This window comes from Oryctolagus cuniculus, chromosome 15, assembly GCF_964237555.1.
Source record: "Oryctolagus cuniculus chromosome 15, mOryCun1.1, whole genome shotgun sequence".
NCBI classification, from domain to species: Eukaryota; Metazoa; Chordata; class Mammalia; order Lagomorpha; family Leporidae; genus Oryctolagus; species Oryctolagus cuniculus.
Window position 1 is genome coordinate 84,541,319 of NC_091446.1, and position 20,501 is coordinate 84,561,819.

The 20,501-nt window shown below is 51.2% G+C and overlaps 1 long non-coding RNA gene across 1 annotated transcript; it reads left to right on the forward strand.

Moving 5' to 3' along the window:
* Positions 1–13,087: 13,087 nt before the first annotated feature.
* LOC138845455 (uncharacterized) lies at positions 13,088–18,426 on the forward strand. Its single transcript, XR_011382718.1, has 2 exons — positions 13,088–13,229; positions 17,959–18,426. It is a non-coding gene; the product is annotated as an uncharacterized lncRNA (long non-coding RNA).
* The last annotated feature ends 2,075 nt before the right edge of the window (positions 18,427–20,501 follow it).

The following is a 20,501-nucleotide window of genomic DNA, read 5'->3' on the forward strand; positions in this document are numbered from 1 at the left end:
CATGGTTACTGTTGCGGGTCAGGGTTGCCATGGTTACTGTTGTGGGCTGGGAGGTTGCCGTGGTTACTGTTGTGGGCTGGGAGGTTGCCATGGCTACATTTAGAGGTCAACTTGATTGTATTACAGGGTGCCCAGACAGCTGATGAGACGTCACTTCTGTGTTGGATGTGAAGGGGTTCCCAGAGGAGAAGCAGTGGGCTGTGTAAGAAAGCTCCTCGCTCAGCCGCTGCTGGCAGGTACCATCCAGTTGCTCAAGGGCCTGGAGAGAACCTGTGGGCAGAGAAAAGACGAATTCATTCTCCTTGGAAGCTTCTTCTGTTGAACCCCTGGGTTCTCTTCCATGTGATGCCAGGACTTGCACCAGCAGGCGATGGCTTCTCCGGTCTTTAGCCTTGGCCTTGGAGTTACACCATCCCTTCCATGGTTCTGAGGCCTTTGGACTTGTTGGGAGCTATGCCACTGACTTCCCTGCTCTTGAGCCTGCAGATGGAACTCTGAGCCTCCAATTAGTGAGCCAATGCCATAACAAATCCTCATCTCTCTCTCTCTCTCTCTCTCTCTCTCTATCTATCTATATCACCTCCTTTGATTTATTCTCAATTTCCAGCTATCCACATCCATTATCTATCATCTATCTATCTGCTTATCGCCTCTCATGTCTGGTCACCTGTCATCTATCTACCATCTATCCATCATCCATCGTCTATACCTTTGTATCATCTATCTATCTGTCTACCTATCTATCTATCTAGCCTACCTCTATATCTCTATTCTTTATTCTCTATTCCTAGCTCTCTATATCTATTATCTATCTATCATCTATCTTACTTCTATATCTACCTATTTTCTATTCCTATCTATTTATATCTGTCTATTATCTATCAGCTATCTATTTCTTTATCATTTATCATGTATCACCCACCTACATCTATCATCAATCTATCACCTATCACACGGGTGGTAACTAATATGTGGCCACTGCTGTTTTTCATGGAAAAAATAAACACATGGGATATTGTTCACATCAATAGGTGTTGAGGATCACTTTGTCTGATCTGCAGGCTTTATTTTTCTTGCACAACGACACTGAGTCCTAGATTCTCTGTGTACTCTAATTGCTAAAAGCGTTCTGTCTACTTCTCTTTATAAAAAAATTAAAGTGTTCACTTGTGGGGCAGAGTCATGGTGAGAGAGAGAGAGAGAGAGAGAGAGAGAGAGACTCACATCTCTTAGTTCACTCTCCAAATGCCTGCAATGGCCAGAGCTTGGCCAAGCTGAAGCTGAGAACACAAAACCGACTCCAGACCTCCAAGTGGGTGGCAGGGACCCAAGTGCTTGAGCCATGCCTGTCGCCTCCTGGAGTCCGCCTGAGCAGGAAGCTGGAGTCAGGAGCTCGCAGCTGAATCCAAGCACTCTGACGTAAGCCGTGACCATCCTCGTGGGGAAAGTCAGATGGTCCCCTTGTCTGTTGCTTCCCCTTATGAATGCCGGGTGTGCTTGTTTCGGCAATAGAGAGCTCCAACTTGGTAGATCAAGTTTGCTCTTCTGTTTATCTCGGAACCTAGCTGACACGTGACAGGTCAACAGGGCGAAAGACACACAAGTGTTCTTAACGTTTGCATGCTCTTGGAAAGAGTGAAATGTGAAGAAATGGTCAAAGCAGAGAGTTTCTATACTTTTGAGACAAAGGACAATAAACCTGTAAACTAAATAGATAAATCAATAAATGGACAGGTCAGGGATTGCGGCCAGGGACACTTAATTCCCTGGAAGTTGCTAGGAGATGTATGGGGAGGGGGCGTGGTGGAGGTGAGGGCTCCTCTGGGGGGCTTCTTTGTACTGATGCATCGGAGGCTCCCTTCCCAGCCTCTAGGCATTAGAGCTGTCACTCACCCTGGGGTGTGAAGTGACTGGCTCCTTCAGGGTCTGCTCTGTGCAGGAAAAGAGCAGAGCAGAGAGTCACGTGCAAGTTTGCATTCAAAATGATCAAGGTCCTGATTCAACACATTTTGGGGTAACACATCCTCAGCTTCTTCAGGGACAAGCCTTCCTCGGGGTCCCACCAAAGAGTAGTGCACAAGCAGCAGTCAGAAATCCTTTTCCCAATTGGGGTGCCACGGAACCCACCAGGAGACGTGAGGCTTCATAGGACTCTTCTCCTGCTGGCACCTGCTGAACTTGAACCTGGATGACGGCACTCTGGCCTTACCTGCCCCTACCATGCGAGCTTGAGGATGAGGAGGCACACGGAATAGGACCAGGGCCCAGGGCCCAGGGCCCACGAGAACCCTTCCAAGGTTTGTGTTAACAGACATAACAGGGAAAATGAACTTCTTCATATACCTGGGTTTTTTTTTTTTTTTTTGAAGTTAAATGATCTCTGGCTCTATGTGGTGAGGGTGGGAAGATCTACTCAGTATTGGCCAGCATGGGGCGAACTAGATTAGAGTGCTTGGGAAGATCCAGGCCTCGGTCCCTGATGGCTGCACTTGAAGAAGCTCAGTGCTGTCGCTCCCCCTCTTCATGGAGGAACGACACAGGACCCTGCCTAGGCTTCATATCCGAGTCACGGCACCATTATGTCGCTCCCCCTCTTCGTGGAGGAACGACACAGGACCCTGCGCTGTTCTTTCGTCTGCTCGGCCCTCCCCGGGTTTGCTGCTGGTTCTTCCCGGGTTGGCTACCGACCCTTCCACCTCCGTGGAAGGGTGGTTCCCCCTGCCACTTTCCCCACTTCTGCGGGGGAGCGGCACACCGCCGGCCGGCTCTCTCGGGGGCTGCACAGGTGTTCCTTCAGATAGATGTTCCTGGTGCATGTTGTCTCTCTCCTCCTTTATAGTCCTCTTCCACCAATCCCAACTCGGCCGCCCACACGCCGAGCACGCTGCTCTCCTCCAATCAGGAGCAGGTCCTGCAGCTTGTCAAGTTGGTGAGAGGCAGCTGTGTAGAAGCTGTTTCCTCCTCTCCCAGCGCCATATTGTGGGAGAGCAGATGCATAGAATAAGTCTTAATTCCAGTAACTTAGTCTAGTCCGAGTTGCTTCCAGTTGCTCCCCACAAGTGCCAGCTCTGAGCACCCTCCTGGAGGCGTTGCATGCGTTGTACTGTCCCCAGCGTGGACACCAACGTCTTTGGTGCACACCTGGGTTTCAGTCACGGCTGTGCAGTTCCGTCTTTTAGTGCATCAGCTGAACCGCAAGCGGACACCAACAACTTGGGACATCCACGGGGGCCACTGCCGTAGTTTGAAGGTTTGTGCCCCCCAAATCTGTCTGCTGAAATCCTGACCCCCACAAGCACTGTGATAAAGGGTGGCGCCTTGGAGGTTCTTAGTTGAGAATGGGACAGATGACTCAATGGAAGAAGCCCCTGACAGCTTGGGCTTGAGTCGTTCACCCCATAAGGACATGGGGAGAAGACACCCTCTGTGTACCAGGCCCTTCCAGACCCTGAGTCTGTAAGACCCTCACCCCTAGCCCCAAGCACACCTGTTCACCCCATGCCACTTGGCTCTATACTCGCTCAACACTAGCTGCATTTTTTTTAAGATTTATTTATTTTATCTGTAAGTCAGAGTTAAGCAGAGAGAAGGAGAGGCAAAGAGAGGGAGACAAAGAAAGAGGTCTTCCATCTGCTGATTCACTCCTCAATTGGCCACAATGGCCAGAGCTGCTCCAATCCAAAGCCAGGAGCCAGGAGCTTCTTCCAGGTCTCCCATGCAGGTGCAGGTGCCCAAGTACTTGGGCTGTCTTCTACTGCTTTCCCAGGGCATAGCAGAGAGCTGGATTGGATGTGGGGCAGCTGGGACTTGAACTGATGCCCATATGGGATGCTGGTACCATAGGTGGAGACTTAGCCCACTACACCACAGCGTCAGCCCCATTAGTTTCTTGGTCTAAGTACAGAGACGCCACTGCTTTCAGGAAAACAGTTCACAATTCAGAGCTCGTTTGGTACCAGGCTGAGTAATTGGTGGGTGTTGGGAGTGAGCAGCCTTGGGACGGGAGGAAACATTCTTCTTGTCATGGTTCAAAACTGGTCCCCGTGCAGAGACTTGGAGAGGAAGAGGAATTCTCGCCCAAGACTGAAAATAGAAAGTCTCCTTTCTACGTAGGGAAGTCCCTTGGTTTTGCTAAGCTTCCCCCTGGCATCCTGTACTTGGGAGAGAAAGGAGACGGCTTTAACCCCTCTGCTCGCTGGGTCTAGACACCCACCAGGAATGAGCCAAGGTTACAACTCACATCTGCATCTACCAGGAGCCCACTGTGAGGACTGTGGGAAATTCCTGGGGCGGGACAGAAGGCAAGGGCGGGGGGTGGGGCGGGGCAGTGATGGGCACTTCCTTTGGGCAAGGAGTGAACAAGACTCAGGACAGTGTCTGTGAGAGCCCTCGCCTGCCCAGCCACCCAGGACAAGTGGAAGGGTCTCCATGGTCATTAACAGCAAGCTCAGAGGCAGGGGACGAGCAGCAGGGCCTTGGTGGCCGTGGTGGCTTTTCTCATGAATGATCCAGGCCAGAGACTGCTCCCTCATGCCAAGCTCAGGGTCTCGCTGCCTGCAGACTTGAGACATGAGAAGCTACCCGTCTCCTGCAGGTCCCGCAGGGTAAGTGGAGGGAATTTCCGGCCCTAGCAGGCTTGTGCAACCCACCCCTCGCCACCCCCACCCCACCCACACACAGCTGCACAGAGATTAAGATGGTGAGAAAGCAGGGAGGAACAGTGGGTGACTGAGGGACCAGACAGAACCCTACCGGAGATGGGACTTTGTGTCTTGGACTGACATGGTCCCGGATAGGTTTTGTGGTCATCCTTTTATCATCTCTCTCTGCACTGAAAGCTCCCTAAAAGACTGAGATATTTCAGAAACATGTCATGAAGGAGCCCTGGATGGTGTGGGTGAGTGGAGACCCTTCGACACCCCCCCACACACACACACACGCCATACACCTTCCAGAAGCTTCTACAGGCACCCCGTGTGATCTGAGCCCAAACCCTGTCTGCTCAGAGCCCCAGTCCCTGGCCTGCCCAGCCTGTCTCACTCTCCTGCTGAAGAAGCAGGTGCGCTTGGGAAGAATAAACCAACCTCCCTGGTCACGGGAGACAGAAGACCATCTCGTCTGGGGGTGTGCTGGCTAGAGGACTCCCCGAGTGTCTGAGACAGGGGAACAATCCACGTGGGGCTGCATTTTGCATTGATCTGATCTGGGTCACTGACACGTCCATCATTTAGCATTTGCCTGGGCTGGGAACATTCAAATGCCTCTCTACCCACTGTGTAACTATGCAATCATTATGCATCACAGCTCTGGGAGGGAGCTTCAAACGCTTTAGGGGGAAATGTGATTGCAAGGTAAGTGGGGTGTGCCCTAGGAGTTCAGATACCCATGCTATACATCAGAGTGTCTGGGTCTGAGTCCCAGCTTCCTGCCAACAGAGAATCACTCAATGGCAGCTCAAGTAATTGACTTCCACCCACTCACAGGGGAGACCTGGATGGTGCTCTCTGCTCCTGGCTTTGGCCCCAGCTGGGGGTTGCTGTAGGCATGTGGGGAGTGAACCGGTGGGCAAGGGTGCTCTGTGTGTATGTGTGTGTCTCTGCCTCTCAAATAAATAAATAATTTTTTTAGAAAAAAAAAAGGTTTATCTTGGCTCAAAACCATTTTGAAATCCATGCATGGTCTTTGCAAAATACGCATTTTCTCTGAACTTTTAGAACACCCCTCGTAGAACGTTAGAGGTTGTTACTCCTGAGCACAAGCCCCGCCCCCTGCACCTGTTAACAACCAGGATGGCATTCTGAGGGCGCAGATGACTGCACGGCCTCCTGTCCTTCCCACTTCCCAGGTGCTCCCCAAAGCTGCACGGAGTAAGTCCCAAGAGAGGGCAGTTGGTTTCTGCAGCCACCGCACAGAGAAGAACGTGCCCAGCCCCTGGGGACTGCTCCCCAACTCTCAGAGCCGAAGAAGCAGAGCCATTTGCAAAGTCTGATGTCTTCATTCTTTGGCGAGACCTTGTACAAGCTCCAAGGCAGTTTTCCTGTCGATAAGCGTTTGCCATCAAATAAAATCCACGTTTTATAACTTGCTTCGGCCAAGCTAAGTGTTAGCTCCCTGTAGAGACTGAGATATAAGAATAATCTGCAGTAATCCGATTCTGTTTGGAGCATATTCTCGGCTCTTAAGGTAAAAAGCTGCCTAAAGGAAAGATCTAGAAGGAGGTATTAGAGAGCTTGAGTGTCTTGGACAAAGATGGAAGAGGCAGCACATGGAAGCTCACTCCTAGCACAATTACAGAAACAGGAGAGATGTGTGTCGAGAAGGATTTTATTGCTTTTCAATAACACGATAACATTGCTATAAACGTAATTTATAGACAGACTCAAGGCAGAGCCGGGAAGCCAAGCCCCTGGGCTTAAGAGAAGAAGCCACAAGCCCCAGCTGGGAATTGTGTAGAGTTTGGGTTTCACGGTTGGGGTCGCTGCTCTTTGCTCTCAGATTTCAAAACCATACAGCAGTCAGAAACCCGGTTATGAGTCCAGGGAGTTGGGAGGGGCTCTGGAGAATCCTGCCTCCCCAAGTTCAAAACTGTGCGGAAGCAGGCCACGACTTGCTCTAGGTTCTGTTGCCCTGAAAAGGCTTTGTCAGGGAGGGGCGGTTGAGACCTGGGACTGGGGGCGGGCCAGTCCTGCAGGTGGGTGTTTGCTGTCACTTAACAGACACAGGGGGATCTTGGGAGTGGATCTGCAGACAAGACGGGGTTGGAAAAGCCCAGCTCCTCTTGGATTTGATGAAGACAACACTGCAATTCTTTTTTTAAAAGATTTATTTATTTATTTGAAAGAGTAGCAGAGAAACAGAGGCAGAGAGAGAGAGAGAGAGCAAGGTCTTCCATCCACTGGTTCACTCCCCAAATGGCTGCAATGGCCAGAGCTGTGCCGATCCGAAGCCAGGAGCCAGGAGCTTCTTCCAGGTCTCCCACATGGGTGCAGGGCCCAAGGACTTGGGCCATCTTCTACTGCTTTCCCAGGTCATAGCAGAGAGCTGGATCAGAGTGGAGCAGCCGGGAGTCAAACCCGCGCCCATATGGGATGTGGGCATTCAAGGCGGTGGCTTTACCCGCTGAGCCACAGCACCAGCCCCAAGCATTGCAATTCTTTGTTTGTTTGTTTGTTTGTTTTTGACAGGCAGAGTGGACAGTGAGAGAGAGAGACAGAGAGAAAGGTCTTCCTTTGCCATTGGTTCACCCTCCAATGGCCACCACAGCCGGCGCGCTGCGGCCGGCGCACCGTGCTGATCCGATGGCAGGAGCCAGGAGCCAGGTGCTTCTCCTGGTCTCCCATGGGATGCAGGGCCCAAGCACCTGGGCCATCCTCCACTGCACTCCCTGGCCACAGCAGAGAGCTGGCCTGGAAGAGGGGCAACCGGGACAGAATCCGGCGCCCCAACCAGGACTAGAACCCGGTGTGCCGGCACCGCAAGGTGGAGGATTAGCCTAGTGAGCTGCGGCGCCGGCGCATTGCAATTCTTAATTAGCATTGGATGTGACTGATAGGGAGGCAGAGTGCAGAGGATTCTACAGTAGCAGCCTGGAGGAGAGTGTTTCAGATGCAGGCACTGGGTGAGCAAAGGTCCTGAGGCAGAAAGGACCTGGGTAAAGACGGCAGGGCTAGTTGTTCTGCCCTAAAACATTCTCCATGCTTGGATATGCTCCCTCCTGTCCCCTCCCCTTGCCAACCACCAGTCCTTTTTCTGCCTCTGTCATTTGCCCATCTCAGAACGTCATCTAGCTGAAGCCACACTGGGCAGCCTTTGCAGACCGGCTTCCCTCACAGAGTGACGTGCATTTAGGGTTTGCTGAGTCTTCTCGCGTCTTTAATGTGCCATTCCCCGGATGCACCACCACGTGCTCATCCGCTCACCTGCCGGAGGCCATCTCGGGGTCTCCAAGTTTGCACAAACATGAATAAATACTGTGGATATCTAGGTTCAGGTTTCTGCGTGGATGGAAGTTTCCAGCTCCTTAGGGGCAACACCAAAGAGTGTGACTCCTGGGCACACAGCCAGAGTATACTCAGGTTTGTAGAAGCACCCAAGTTCTTCCAAAGAGGGTGCACCACTCTGGATTCCCACCAGCCACGAATGAGAGTTCCCGGGACTCCACATCAACATTTGATATCATCCAGTGTCCCGGTTCTTGGCTATTCTAATTTTGGGTGGCTATAACTCATAGCTATTTGGACTTTTCTTTCTTTTTTTTATTGTTAACATCTTTTTTGAGGTCTGACTCACATAAAACAGACTGCACGTACTGAAAGTGTGAGCTTATCTCTGCTGTGGCCTGGGAGAGCAGTGGACGATGGCCCAAGTGCTTGGGCTCCTGCACCCACGTGGGAGACCCAGAGGAAGCTCCTGGCTCCTGGCTTCGGATAGGTGCAGCTCCGGCCATTGAGGCCAACTGGGGAGTGAACCAATGGATAGAAGACTCTGTCTCTCTCTCTCTCTCTCTCTCTCTCTGCCTTTGCCTCTCTTCTCTCTGTAATTCTGACTTTCAAATAAATAAATAAAAATGTTTAAAAAAAAAAGTGTGAGCTCAGCAAGTGTGGCCTGTGCACCCCCTCAGAAGCCAACTTCATAGCCAGTATGTATGTGAGTGTGTTCCCTGTGGGGAGCACCTGGGAGCAACTTGGACTAGACTAAGTTACTGGAATTAAGACTTATTCTATGCATCTGCTCTCCCACAATATGGCGCTGGGAGAGGAGGAAACAGCTTCTACACAGCTGCCTCCAGTTCAACCAATAAACTGCAGGAGCTGCTCCTGATTGGAGGAGAGCAGCGTACTCGGCGTGTGGGTAGCAGAGTTGGGATTGGTGGAAGAGGACTATAAAGGAGGAGAGAGACAACATGCACCAGGAACATCTATCTGAAGGAACACCTGTGCAGCCCCCGAGAGAGCCGGCCGGCGGTGTGCCGCTCCCCCGCGGAAGTGGGGAAAGTGGCAGGGGGCACCGCCCTTCCACGGAGGTGGAAGGGTTGGTAGCCAACCCGGGAAGAACCAGCAGCAAACCCGGGGAGGGCCGAGCAGACAAAAGAACAACACAGGGTCCTGTGTCGTTCCTCCACGAAGAGGGGGAGCGACATAATGGTGCCGTGACTCGGATATGAAGCCTAGGCAGGGTTTAGTGTCGTTCCTCCACGAAGAGGGGGAGGACATAATGGTGCCGTGACTCGGATATGAAGCCTAGGCAGGGTTTAGTGTCGTTCCTCCATGAAGAGGGGGAGCGACAGTTCCCTACCCCTAGCTTTTCCCATACCCACTTGTAACCTGCCCAGCTACCTTGCCCCAGGCCCAGGCAATCCCGCCTGTCTGCATTCTGTCACCAATGATTCACCTGCATTTCCTAGCGTGTATATGATTGGCATCTTCCACTCCGTGCAATCACTTCAAGGCTCATCCATGGTGTTGTATGCATCAATAATCCATTCCTCCTTATTGCAAAGTGATGTTACCATATGGATACATGCACCACAATTTGTTTCGTCACTGACATATTGGTGACGTTTGACTTGTTTGCAGGTTTTGGCTTTCTCCCAAAATAAAGCAGTCACGCTTTCATTTCTCTTGAGAAAACACCTACACGTGCAACGGCTGGACCATTTGGTGAACGCGTTTCGCTTTTTAGGAAGCAGATAAACTATTTTCTAAAATGATTGTGTCAGCTCATACTCATACTGCAAGAACGTGTGGACACTCCAGCTTCCAGGCCGGCATTATGACGCAGCAGATAGAGCTGCCCTCTACATCCCATATGGGTGCCATTTTCAGTCCGGCTGCCCCACTTCTGATCCAGCTCCCTGTTAATGCACCTGGGAGAGCAGCAGAAGATGGCCTAAGTGGTTGGACCCTTGCACCCACAGGGGAGACCCAGATGAAGCTCCTGGCTCCTGGCTTCAGCCTGGCTCAGTCCTGGTCATTGCAGCCATCTGGGGAGTGAACCAGCAGTTGGAAAATTCTGTCTTTCCCTCTCTATCTCTCTCTGCCATTCAAATAAATAAAATTATATGTGTGTCAATCTATTTCTGGGCTCTATTCTATCACATTGATATGCATTTATATCTTTTGTAACTTAATTTTTTTATTTTTGAGATAACCATTTTTTTAAAAACATTCATTTATTTATTTGAAAGTCAGGGTTACACAGAGAGATGGGGAGAGGCAGAGAGAGAGAGAGAGAGAGAGAGAGAGAGAGAGAGAGAGAGAGAGGTCTTCCATATGCTGGTTCACTTCCCAGCTGGCTGCAATGGTCAGAGCTGGGCTGATCCAAAGCCAGGAGCCAGGAGCTTCCTCCAGGTCTCCCACATGGGTGCAAGGACCCAAAGACTTGAGCCATCTTCCACTGCTTTCCCAGGCCATAGCAGAGAGCTGGATAGGAAGTGGAGCAGCCAGGACTTGAACTGGCACCCATATGAGATGCTGGCACTGCAGGCGGCAGCTTTACCCACTACCCCACAGTGCCAGCCCCCATAATAAGTCTTAAAAACCCTTTCTATTAGCCCTTTAACTTAGTTTTTCGTTGGTGTCTTAGATTCTTTGTATTTCCACGTGAATTTTTAGAAACATCTTGCAAATTTTCACAACTATAGCTTCTAGAAGTTTGTGTGAGAGTGAATTGGGTCTATTACCAATTTGGGTTGAAATGACATAACAAAGAATCTAATCCATGAACATACTACACCGCTTCACTTTAGGTCTTTTTAAATTTCGTTCATCTGTATGTTCTAATTTCCAGTGTACAGAATTTCCCAAGCAGTTAGCAAATTGGTGCTGTCATGAACAGTGCCATTCTTAGTCATTTTGATACTTTACTGTCCATTGTTAGGTCACAGAAACATACTTGCTTTTCGAACATTGTGTCCTGCGAACATTCTTAACTCATCCATTAGTTCTGACAGCTTTCTGTTGAGTCTATCGTACTTCCCACGTTGGCAGTCAAATTACCTGTCCAAAACCCCCCTATTTTGTGTCTTCCTTTCTGATATGGAAGCCCAGCCTGGAAATGCCCATACAGTGCAGAGAGCAGGTATGAGACAGGGCACCTAGTGTGGGCTTCCTCTCAGGAGGCAAACCTCCCGCCATTCACTTAGATTTGTCATTGTTTTCTTAAAGCTAGGTTAAGAAGTCTCCTTCTTTTCCAGCCTGCTGTAACATTGTCAGGAACAGCCATTCGATTTTGTTTGTAAAAATTCATCCATTTATGGGGCCAGTGCTGTGGCTTAGCGGGTAAAGCCACTACCTGCAGTACTGGCATCCCATATGGGCGCTGGTTCGAGTCCCGGCTGCTCCACTTCTGATCCAGCTCTCTGCTATGGCCTGTGAAAGCAGCAGAAGATGGCCCAAGTCCTTGGGCCCCTGCACCCATGTGGGAGACCTGGAAGAAGCTCCTGGCTCCTGGCTCTGGATCAGCTCAGCTCTGGCCATTGTAGCAAATTGGGGAGTGAACCAGTGGATGGAACAGACTTCTCTCTCTCTCTCTCTCTCTCTGTGTGTGTGTGTGTGTGTGTGTGTGTAACTGACTTTCAAATAAATAAATCTTAAAAAAAAAAAGTGCATCCATTTAAATGAACAGCTGGTTTTCCCTTTCCAACTCACTAGTATTTCTGGGGTTAAACCAACGCTGCATGTCATTCAATAGGGGACCTTGGTCTTTGTTTGCCAGTCCTTGCCTATGCCTGGTTTTGCCTGAAGATGCATTGGGAAAATCCCACCCCCTTCAATTTCCCAGGAGTGCTTTTCTGGAATGGGCATGAGTTCTCCTCCGGTAGTATTCACCAGGGCAGCTAGCTAGAAGGTTCTTCCCCACAATTTCTCCACCAGTTTCAGGGCTCTTCAGATTCCCTGTTCTTTTGTGAGGATCATCAAGGACTGCTGCACCGTGGTGCCCCCACGAAGATGGGCACTTAGGGGAAGATGGAAGAAAGGGGGGGTGGTCACTGGGAGCAACTGCACATGCTACCTCTGCGAATGGAACAGAAGTGACCCCGGTGTGGTGTGCTCTGAGCTAGAGATGCTGTGGTGGAGACATCAGGGGCTCCTGGTGGAGTTGCAGTTGGAAGTCCTTACCCCAGGACTGCACCCCGTTCCCCAGGAACCCTGAACCCACAAGCTGACAGGGCCACAAGAGGCGGCTCAACAGAGTCTAAGGGTTCCCCAAGGGTGCCCCGGGAAGGGGTGACCCTGTGTGTTTAGGGAATCTCTTTGAGAATGTCAGGACTACCCCTTCTTTGCACAAACTCTCTTGCTCGCTCGCGCTCTCCCCCCTCCCGCCACCAGGAGTAAAACAGTGCCCCCATTGCTCTACTAGGGGGAGGGGGGAAGAGGCCACAGACAGGAGGACCCGCACGAGGGTGGGGGGAGCTACATTAGCTCTGGCCCAGACTATGGCGGCCTGGGCGGTGGGAGTGGGTGTCGCCTGCAGTCTTAGGAGCTGACAAGTAGCAAACAGCCCCAGCCCATTCCCTGTGAGAGGTTACTGTAAAGCAGGGCGGTGGCTCCCTGGCCAAGGCCCCGCTGGGTCCCCGGTCCAAGTTTGCAGCCTTGAGATGGCCAAGGATCACAATTGTTATTGTGTAAGGCACGAGGACATAATAGGTTTCTGAAAGGGCTGCAGCCAGCTTTTTGTTAGCGGAGCGACCTGAGCCAAAAGCGTCCCTTTGTCAGGTGTATGGGGAACGGGAGATACAGCAACAGCCATCTTTTGAGACGTGACTTCAGGGCCCAAGATGGGCAGGCTGGAAGGGTCGTGCCCAGGTCTCTTTCCCCAAGGGGCTCTGCTCTGCCCTGTCACCCTGGGCTCTGCTCAGCCAGCTGCAGTGGGCACCCAGCCCGCTAGGCTCCAGCCTTCTCCTTACAAGACAAAAGCCACAGAGCTGGAGCCAGCCTCCGAGATGGGAAACCAACGTAATCCTTGGACGAGACCCTGGCCCCTCCAGCTGGACTCCCCGCACATGTTCCCATCTTGCAGCACACAGCAGGCATTTAGCCAGAGTCACTGTCCCCCAACTTCTCTGAAAGCACCTCTTCCCATGGACAGAAAAGGAGGGCAGAGTGCATATCCTTGGGAATTCTCTCCATTCGCGTGTGTTGCCGCAACTTTGGAGCTCAGATCCCCAGCGGGGTGCTTCACGTGCAATTCGTTAAACACAAGGATCAGATCAACTCGAACAAACATAGGTAGGTGAGGGCTGCAAAACCCAGCTTTGTATGTCAATGTTCCAGAATGTTCTTTCTCTCTGTCCTTTCTCCCTCCCCCCCAAAAAATACCACACAAATGAGTGGATGGGTCCACTCGGGGTTGAAAATGGGGGGACCCTTGGCAGGTGTTTGGCTTAATGGATAGGACGCCTGACTCTTGACCCTGGCTTCCTGTTAACACAGACACTGGGAAGTGGCAGGTGATGGCTCAAGCGGTTGGGTTTCTGTCATCCTCCGAGGGAGACCTGGATTGAATTACCAGCTCCCACTGTCAGCTCATGTCCGATGTGTACTTGGCACACAGGCAGAGCTGGGCACAGGCAAGATATGTGCATTGGTTTAAACAAGTTACCAAATACAGTCACCTATCATTTCATTTGCTAGCAAGACAACCAAAGCCCAGTGAATAATCTCAGATGAGGTGAGCTCCCTGGATTCAGGATGGCGACTAAATACAGAATCCTCTTAGTTCTCAAATCCTTTGTTTGCTTTTTGAGTAGAATTCACTCATCTCTTGTTAATCTCAACACTGTATTGGGGGCCTTCCTCTTAGAAGGTAAGATTTCTTTTTTTTTTTTAATTTATTTTATTTATTTGAAAGACAGAGTTACAGAGAGAGGTAGAGACAGAGAGAGAGGTCTTCCATCCGCTGGTTCACTCCCAGATGGTCGCCACAGCTGGAGCTGCTCCAATCCAAAGCCAGGAGCCAGGAGTTTCTTCTGGGTCTCCCATGTGGGTGCAGGGGCCCAAAGCCTTGGGCCATCTTCTACTGCCTTCCCAGGCCACAGCAGAGAGCTGGATAGGAAGAGGAGCAGCCGGGACTTGAACTGGTGCCCACATGGGATGCCAGCGCTTCAGGCCAGGGCGTTAACTCGCTGTGCCACAGCGCCAGCCCCTGGAGGTGAGATTCTTAAAGAAGATGAAAATCCTCCCATTCCCCTGAGAACAGCTGAAAGGGGCGTGGCTAATGACTGAAAGGGGGCGTGGCTAATGACTGAAAGGGCGTGGCTAATGACACCATCCACGGTGATAGACAGGGAGGGCTTCACTCCCCGGGGTGGGGGGGCTCCTCGAAGGGAGGGAAGCAGCTGAGTAGAACCACGCCCCTTGCCTTGCGTCCCTACCTCCTGTGCCTGAGTGCAGAGTGGGCTCTGGCACCTGGACACCCCCCAGCATCTATCCCTCACTGTCTCCCTCCTTCTTAACTCCCCAGACCCCCATCAGGTCTCCCTGTCCCTGCCTCTCTCCTGCCCAAAGCCCTTCCTGGAGCCCCTGCCCACCCCTCCAGGGCTCTCAAGGTCCCAGACCAAGGCTCAACCTCTCCACATTTCCACCACCACACCCCCTTCTAAGACAACACTCTCTTCACCCATTGCTGCCTCTGTTGGAAATTTCACTGACATGCGAGGTCCAAGTCTCCTCCTCCATGCAGCCCTCTGGGGCCCTTCCAGCAGGTGTGGGATTTCTTTCCCCCCGAACCACAGTAGCCATCCTGAGTGTTTCCTGCCCGAGTCCCACCAACACGGCCAGGAAGATGGTGATCTGGGATGTCGGAGTGGGCTCCTGTGCAGGAGTGGGGAAGTGTGAGGTGCACTCTGGGAAGCCACAGAGACAGATGGCCGGAGATTTGCCCACGGGGAGACACTCAGAGCTCTCACCACTGCACCACTCTCCCTCCCACCCAGGGGACAACCGTGCCTGGGACTGGCCAACGAATTCACATGGACACAAGTAACTCCCGTAAATGTCGTGGGAGCCGCAGTCGCTTTCTTAGTATGGATTGATTGCTTTCCCAGACCGATGCCAAGGGCACTGGGTCTGACCCGTGCTAGGCTGTGGAGCGGCCGGATCTCCAGGCAGCTCTAGGCCAGGCCTGGGCTCAGCTCCAACGTCTTCCATGACTAACTGGTGATCTTGGGCAATCTTCTGATCCTTTCTGAGCCTTTTCATCTGTCAGATCCGAAGCATGCGTTCCCCACCAGTCTGTTGTGAGGATTAAGGGCGTGAATTACTTAAATGCTCAGAGGAGGGCACAAGGACCCATCCCCATCTGCGAGATCAGAGCCGAAGCCTTGGGTGTCCAGGAGCCCCAGCCTTGCCGTCCTCATCAGGGTGCCCTCTCCCTGTTCTACGAGCCTCCATCCCCCGCCCCACCCTGTCCATAATTTTGCTGTGACTTTTTTTTTTTTTTTTGCAAAGCGCACACACTGCCTTGCCAAGCAAGTTCACAAAAACAATTGCTCCCCTCGCCTGTTTTCTTAACTTCTAAATCATAGCTCTGCCTTGCCCAGAGGAATGCTATTTACATTTGCAAATTTAAGGGTTGTGAAAGAATTTGCCATAGGAGAATTTGAAACCTCAGCAAGTTTTCAGTTTGGGGCTCAGTTTCTCCAGTTTTAAAATGTTCTTCAACTTCATACAAAGCTAAGCTCTCTTCATGTCTTAATCTCGATGCTAGTTCTGTGCAGAAAGTAACTTTCTAAGCAGTTAGATCACTGTTGACAATTGACATCTGCAAGCCGACGCTGTAGCCTAGTAGGCTAAGCCTCCACCTGTGGCACCAGCATCCTATATGGGCGCTGGTTCAAGTCCCGGCTGCTCTTCTTCCGATCCAGCTCTCTGCTGTGGCCTGGAAAAGCAGTGGAGGATGGTCCAAGTGCTTGGGCCCCTGCACCCACGTGGGAGACCTGGAAGACGCTCCTGGTTCCTGGCTCTGGTTCAGCCCAGCTCCAGCCATTGTGGCCATTTGGGGAGTGAACCAGCGGATGGAAGACCTTTCTCTCTCTCTCTGCCTCTCTCTCTCTCTCTGAAACTCTGCCTTTCAAATAAATAAATAAATCTTTTATTTAAAAAAAGAGAGAGAAGATCTCCCTCTGCAGATCATATGTCGTGATTTTCAGGAATGTTAAAAGCCGACAGATACTTTTTTGTGTTTTTTTTGTGTGTGTGTTTTGTTGTTGTTGTTTTTTTTTTTTTTTATTTTTGCAAGAAGGGAAGGATGCTTTCCAGGCATCCTGCACCATATATTATATATTATATATTATGTATATGCATATATGGAGATATATATGTATATCTCCAAAGCCTCCTTCTGCCCAGCCAATTTGGGGTTTTTCAGGAGCGGGAACATTGAGGAAACAGTCAGAAATACAGGCAGAGTTCCAGCACTCAGAGCTGAGAGTGTTTAAAGGGGGCTGAGGGACCCGGCGCTGCGGCTCACTAGGCTAATCCTCCGCCTGCGGCGCCGGCACACCGGGTTCTAGTCCCAGTCGGGGCGCCGGATTCTGTCCCGGTTGCCCCTCTTCCAGGCCAGCTCTCTGCTGTGGCCTGGGAGTACAGTGGAGGATGGCCCAAGTGCTTGGGCCCTGCACCCCATGGGAGACCAGGAGAAGCACCTGGCTCCTGGCTTCGGATCAGTGTGGTGCGCCAGCCGCAGTACGCTGACCGCGGTGGTCACTGGAGGGTGAACCAACGGCAAAGGAAGACCTTTCCCTCTGTCTCTCTCTCTCTCTCACTGTCCACTCTGCCTGTCAAATAAATAAATAAATAAATAAATAAAGGGGGCTGAGAAAGAAGACAGGATATGAGAGACAGGAAGGGGTCCAGTTCTACGGGAGAGAGGTTGAGACCCAGTGCCACCCGAGAAAGGCGGGTGATGTGTCATACTAGGAGGTAAGCATAGATGTTGTCTTGAAGTGGGCGGGACTATGTGTTTTTTTTTTTTAATTACTATTTTTGCTCTTCTGCATTGAAAATATTTTGTAGTGAACTCAGTTTCCTTTTGCAAGGGGAAACAATACAAGAGGAAAAGTCTCTTCACCAAGATGGTGGGGAAAGCAAAGAAAGCAACTCCTGCCCCTTCCAAAGCAAAGGTTTTGAAGGCCAAGGCCACAGTGCCGAAAGCTTCCACAGCCGCAATAGAAAGAGCCAGGCGGCGGCACGCACCAAGACGCTGTAGTTCCAATATCCTCAGAAGAGCGCCCCCTTGAGGCACAAGCTTGACCGTGATGCCTGCTGTCATCAAGCTCCCCCCGGGGCCAGAATCCGCCGTGAGGATGACAAAAGACAATAACACACTGCATTCACTACGGATGTCAAGGGCAGACAGCTGTACCAAATCAGTGACTTCGCCGCAGGCAGGGTCTGAACCCGGCTCAGCCTCATGGAGAGCAGTTGTGTACGCAGCTGGCTCCTGGTTATGCTACTTTGGATGCTACCAACAAAATTGGGATCATCTAAATTGAGTCCACTTGGCTAAATCTACATATATGCTTTGTGTCATATTAAAGAAAAAAAAAGATCTGGAACATTCAAAGATGTTTAAAGAGTCCTTGCTTTGAACAGTGTTTTCAACTCATGTAGAGCCAACATTATATGTGGTTGCTATGGGAAAGTTCCAGAATTCAGGGCTGGAGAGTTGAAGTGGGGGAATTTGAAAAGAAAGAGGGGTGGACATTGGGCAGAGCCTGAGATGGGCACTCCTGGGTCTCCAATACACCCCTTCCTCCACTGTCACTTGATGGAAACCGTGGCTCTTGCAGACAAGTTGGAGATCTGGCTTTGCGTTACAAGGATTTCTGTGCACGCCTTGTCACCATTCCAATCCAGTGGGATTGTCTGCTTGAAGAATAGACGAGAGAACAGAATGTCTCAGTTCTTGTTTTTTGGTGGTGTTGTTGTCATCAGTTTTTTTTTTTTTATCCCCTAGGAGCAATACACAGCTGATAACTCATCCTGTAAAGACCCCCTGCCCACGAAAGTGCACCGACAAGAAACTGAGCCCACGCAAGCCTAACCAAGAGATGTGAAAGAGTTGGTGGTGGGGGCCGGCACTGTGGCATAGTGGGAAAAGACTCTGCCTGCAGCGCCGGCATCCCAGATGGACACCAGTTCGAGTCCCAGCTGCCCCACTTCTGATCCAGCTCTCTGCTATGGCCTGGGAAAGCAGTGGAAGATGGTGCAAGTCCTTGGGCCCCTGCACCCACGTGGGAAGATCTGGAGGAAGCTCCTGGCTCCTGGCTTTGGTTCAGCCCAGCTCCGGCCATTGCAGCCATTTGGGGAGTGAACAGTGGATGGAAGACCTCTCTCTCTCTCTCTCTCCCTCTCTCTCCCTGCCTCTGCCTCTCTGTAACTCTGCCTTTCAAATAAACAAACAAATCTTTAAAAAAATAAAAAAGAGTCAGTGGTTGTGTGTATATTTGGTGCCTCGTACGTGGTTTAAGGCTCTCAGAACAAAGCAGTTCTGCAAGACAGGGTATGAATAAGACATCAGTACACTCCCCCTTTGCTTCTACCCACAGCCTGTTTTCCCAAATGTGGTCGTGGGCGGTGAATGCGCTAATTAGTCATTGCTTTCGGTTTGCATTAGTGCAGTTTTGCTTCAAGAGAGAGATTCAAGTCCTACAGACAGAGGAAGACAGTCTTCTGTTGAGTGGGTTCTTGAGTGACAGCTCTTTGGTTAAACTCACGTAGTCTCTCATTCGACAGGATTCTGAACTCTTCAATGGGGCCAGGCTATTATTACTGAATTACCAAAGTGCGGACCGTAGCTGAATGAAACATGTTTTCAAACTTGTAGCTCAAAAGGATTTGGCAATATTGGTGTTTTCCTCTTTCCCAACTTTCCCAGATTTTTGGCTACGGCCTCTGTGCCCTGCATGTGTTCCCCATTAGCACAGCATTGTTCTCAGTGCCTTACTGGGAACGAAGAGCATACTTTTCTTTTTTCTGGCACCACCAGCATACCTTCCCAGAGCAAGGAGGGTCAGCCTCTCGGGACACTCCAAGGCCCATTTTATGAAGATTCAGCATCTGGAAGTTGACAAGACTCTGGTTCAAGTGACTAAGGCACACAGACTTTTGGAAAGAGACCCAGCTGAGTTGTAAGCATCGGTTGCTTGCCACGGCTCGTGAGTCATCAAGGACAAGTGGCTCTGGTGATGGACCACTTGGACGTGCAGAGGCTGGTTGTGGCTTGGGGAAGGAGAAGCCTCTCCAAGACTCTCCTTTCTTGTTGGAGTCACTGTTGTGTTGTCAGCCAGGCAACGTCATTATCATGGCATAGATGTGGAACAGCAGGGCTGGGCACAGCAGGCTGGCTCGTGGTGGCTGACGTCCCAAAGTTCTCACCAGCTCTGGGCGCTGGCTGCCTGTGCACCAGAGACCTATAAAATGCATCGGCATTGCCACTGGAGCCACGCAGTTGGAACCATGCTCACAGCACACATCGGCAGGAACCCACGGATGAAGTGAGGCAAGGGGCTCTGCCAGTTGCTGGGGCTGCCGTGACAAAGAGGCAGCTGAAACAATGGGAGACCTTTTCTCATCATTTAGGGGTCCGGAATTCCAAGGTCAAAGCCGAGCTGAGTTTCTCCTGAGGCCTCTCTCCTTAGCTTGCTGAGGGCTGCCTTCCGTGTCCTCACAGATTTTCCTCTTGTGCCCCGATCTCCCTTACTTTTCTTTTCTTTTTTTTTTTTTAATTTTTTGACAGGCAGAGTGGACAGTGAGAGGGAGAGACAGAGAGAAAGGTCTTCCTTTGCCGTTGGTTCACCCTCCAATGGCCGCCACGGCCAGCGCGCTGATCCGAAGGCAGGAGCCAGGTACTTATCCAGGTCTCCCATGGGGTGCAGGGCCCAAGGACTTGGGCCATCCTCCACTGCACTCCCGGGCCACAGCAGAGGGCTGGCCTGGAAGAGGGGCAACCAGGACAGAATCCGGCGCCCCGACCGGGACTAGAACCCAGTGTGCCGGCGCCGCAAGGCAGAGGATTAGCCTAGTGAGCCGAGGGGTGGGCCCCAATCTCCTTTTCATAAAGTTGCTAATCCTATTGGATTAGGGCCCACCCTGAAGACCCACTTTTAACTGAACCGTCCCTTTAAGGACCATTTCTGTAAATCCAGTTGCATTCTGGGATCCTGGCCATCAGAACTCTAAGGTACAAATGTGGGGGAGGTGCAGTTCAGCTCCTAACAAAGGGTAAAGAGAAGTTTGTTGCCACCACTGTTCCTTGCCTGTGTGCCCCAGGCTGGGAAAAGGGGAAGATGGCCTGTTTCCTGTCACCATTAGGTACCACATTTGAATAGAATTCCGTTGCTGTGGCTCAAATTTCAGGTATTGGAAAGTTGATCCCCCAAGTTAGCTGATACTTGGAGGTGGGGCTTTGGGAGCTACTTGGGATTGGTAGGGCCCTGTGATTGCATGGGTGGCTTTAGCTGCAAAGGAAGAGACCCCCCCTTTTCCCCCACCCCCCGC